We start from the raw sequence: 3,714 nt of genomic DNA on the forward strand, positions 1-3,714 counted from the left end.
AATCCATTTGATTTTTCCTTTTAGTTTTGAAATCCCTGTTCAATTTTCACATTTGTTCAGGTAGCATTCAGTAGTATTTTAATGGCACATTATTCCTGACACAAATTGTTATTAATCACCAAGAATGGTGTTTTCATCAAAACTCACCTCCTTTAGTTTTACATCGACAATCATTAAGCTCTTTTAACCCCTTTTCTTGTAATCTTTCATTCTTTAGAAACCTGTGAATGAATATTTTTTATATATGTATATTCAAAACATAGAAAAATATGAATGCTAATTTTATTGCACATTTTCATGATGAAATCGACATTTTGATAAGTAAGGCCAAGGAAATATATATCCGAGAAAGATATCATGATATACTTACTGCTGATTCCTTTCAATTGAGTGTTCAACACTTCTAAAATATGTTTAATTCCAAATAAGATAAATATTAACAATTTTCCGAACGTTAGTGAATACTTTAATCATATGATTTTAACATTGATCTGAGAAATGGAATTACTCTCATGTATTTATAGTAATAAGTCTATGACCAGAACCTACGTTTCAAAGTAATGTTGATTATCATTTAAGATATGTTTGAGGAGTATATATTTTAGGCAGTTGAAAGGATCTGAGTCTATATACGTCGTAATATAATAAAAATAAGGTACAAAAAAACGTATTTACAGTGGAAACTCGATTAACCGGACTTATTGTTGTCGTTAGGGATTCGGATAATCGAAAGTCCGGATAATCGAATGTATGAAGAAAAGCGGGTTTCATGATTAAAATAAGTTTAATAATAGTAATATTTATTAATGAATAATAATATTTCTCTAATACTTTTTCTCTTCATTGCTGCTATATCACGAATTCGTTTCAGCTGTAGTAAACTCACAGTATCAATCTCTGTTTGTTTTTCAAACAATTTGAGAGCTGTTTCCATAGCCTGAAGTGCTTCATCATGAGATGATTCTACATCATTTTCCACGTTTAGATTTTCTTCTGTGTCATCTTCTTGCATTTTCCGCTGTTCATTTATCTGCAATATGTTTGAACTATAATGCTTTTTCACAGAGTAAAGGGTCAGATATCGGTTGCCCAGTTGAGCGTTTTTGTAAAAACCAACAATACGAATCGTCTTCTAAAAGTCTTCACTATCTAATTTGCGGATGTACAACAAAATTGAATCGGTATTCTCATCACACATACACATACACATCATACCTACGCCATAATCATCAGCTAACTTACGACCAGTTTCTACTTTTTTTAACGAATCAATAATATTTATTTTGTCTTTAAGCGATAACATGCTTTGACATTTTTAAATTTCACATTTTAGTACATATGTAAATATAAGATTTTGTAGCTTGTTGTAGTTTGGCTCAATATTACTTAATTATTTAATTGGTCGCAGTTGATAGTCCGGATAATCGCAAATCCGTATAACTGAGGGTCGGATTATCGAGTTTTCTACTGTATTAATAACAGGTTGAGCGTGAAAGAAAAAACATCATAATTGAAAATAAACATTAAAATTTTATAAAACAGTTAAAACATAATGCAACGTTTTCTAATGTACGCGAATTTAATAAACTAAATTTAAAATTTAAAAAAGCCAAGAACGATACATGCTCAAGATGTTATACATTGTTGGCTCAAGAAAAATATTGAAGCTGCGAATAACTTAAAGTAAATTTTAAGAAAGAGTCAGGTGAGTACCTTACTTCTGGTAGATTTGTCATATGAAGCAGAAGCAGCTGACAAGAAAAAGGCTCTAAACTATCCTTCCTTCATCACATTTGCATTTGACTTACAGCAAGTTTTACAAACTCTTTCATTACCAACAAATAAGATGTTCTATTTGCGTCAGCTTTCGATATATAATTTAACAGTACATAACTGCTCTTCAGAAAAGTCCACGCATTTTATGTGGCCAGAATTGTGCCAATAAAATAGAATCTTGGATTTTTGCGTTCATTAAAAATATTCCAACAGAAGTCAAGTAAATTGTGCTTTATTCGGACTTACCAGAACACAAATTCCTTCAGATGAGCAATGTTTTATTAATCTACACAAAACATTAGAATTCATAAACCACAAGTTTTTAGTACCTGAACACACTCACCTTGAGTGTGATGTCGACCATGCCCTGATAGAAAGAAAAAAAAAGAAAACTTCTATTGATATTCATCTTTCCAGAGACTGGTATCAACTAGTTAGATCAACGAGCAAAAAAATAAGTTTAAGGTGGAAGTTATGGATCAAGACCGGTTTTTTCTTTTTCCAAAATTGTCTCAAGAACCGGATCTTTACAGGTTAATAACAAAGACACATTAAAAAACAGTTTAAGTGATATAGAGGACTTTAAAGAAGTAAAGTTTTAAAGGTATCGAAATAAAAGTAACATGGAAAATTGGACAGAAAGTCATGAATATTATGGTAAATAATTATTTTTTAAACGTACAATATTACTTTTAAAGGAATATGTTTATTTATACTTATGTAAAATCAACTGGGTCGACCACAGAATTGTTTGCAATCTATTTCAATTAAGCTATTTCCATACCAAATATTCATTTGTTCAAACTAAAACATTTTGTATGCGATAACCTTAATTAGTTTTCATCTCACCATTAGCACATTTAAATACTTGTACTTTGAAGAAAAAATCGAGGCCACGGGTGACACGACATATTAATATGCGGCTCTCTTTGCTCTTATCGTAGCTTCTATTGCCGCTTTATGATGTATTCACTAGCCTTCACTCTTTTCTCTTGGCTCGTCACATTATTCGAAGAGCCTTCGAGAGTTATCTTATTATTATGCACTCTCTCCGGTTTTGTGAAAAGGTCTTTATAAAAACTGGCTCAGATTTGATAACTAGAACTTTTTGACTACTAAACGATAGTTTTCTTTTTTAAATTGTTATTTTTCTAATTAGTTATTTTAACGAGTCATTCATAAAAACAGACATGATGGTAAATACATGCCTTCTATTAAAAGACGAAGAAATTTACATGTTTAACAAAAAAAGGAGTTTATTGAACCATTATTATCGATATAAGACGAAAATATATTTACCAATAACTGCAAATATTTTTATGATCCAAAACTGGTATTAAACGCAAAAGTTTATTTTTAGCACTGCTTCTTGAAAATCGCAAAGGAATGTGTTTTCTAAAATAAATAATGAGAGTAAATTAAATAAAGATAACTTCCCAGACGAACACGCTTAGTATTGATGATGAGTAAGTACTCTGTACTAATTGTATTTAAAAAACAAAATGCGTCATATCTTTTTGAACAATGAATTTAAAGTAAATTTCATACCTACTTGACTCATATTTGGTGGAGCCACAGAATCAATAGATTTTTGATAACGTATCAAATTTTTACTACGTAAAAACAGATTAGTCGATTTATTTTTCAGGAGGGGAGAAAGTGAGAAAACACCGATAGAGATATACAGGGTATAACAAACAGGTATGCCATTGATTGAATCTCATATTTTGGGGTTAAAAATAACTCAATTTGACATAGAAGTGCAATTAAATTACAGCCATATGAAAACAAAATATAAATCGATTTTTTTCCATTATTTCATGAACTATATAACATTTTGCAATAAAAATCTAAACATGCTTTTCCTAAAGTTGAAGCAACTTCTTCAAATAAAACCAGGAAATTGGTGCCCCCTATATTTTGGAGGGGTTTTGAGCC

General features: G+C 30.3%; 1 long non-coding RNA gene across 1 annotated transcript; it reads right to left on the reverse strand.

Annotated features, from left to right (window-relative positions):
* Nucleotides 1–783: 783 nt before the first annotated feature.
* Nucleotides 784–3,299, reverse strand: LOC130903960 (uncharacterized). The gene is made up of 2 exons (XR_009060796.1): nt 3,076–3,299; nt 784–1,030 (listed from the first exon to the last, which is right to left on the reverse strand). It is a non-coding gene; the product is annotated as an uncharacterized LOC130903960 (long non-coding RNA).
* Nucleotides 3,300–3,714: the final 415 nt, after the last annotated feature.

Source organism: Diorhabda carinulata, chromosome 2, assembly GCF_026250575.1.
Source record: "Diorhabda carinulata isolate Delta chromosome 2, icDioCari1.1, whole genome shotgun sequence".
Lineage (NCBI taxonomy): Eukaryota > Metazoa > Arthropoda > Insecta > Coleoptera > Chrysomelidae > Diorhabda > Diorhabda carinulata.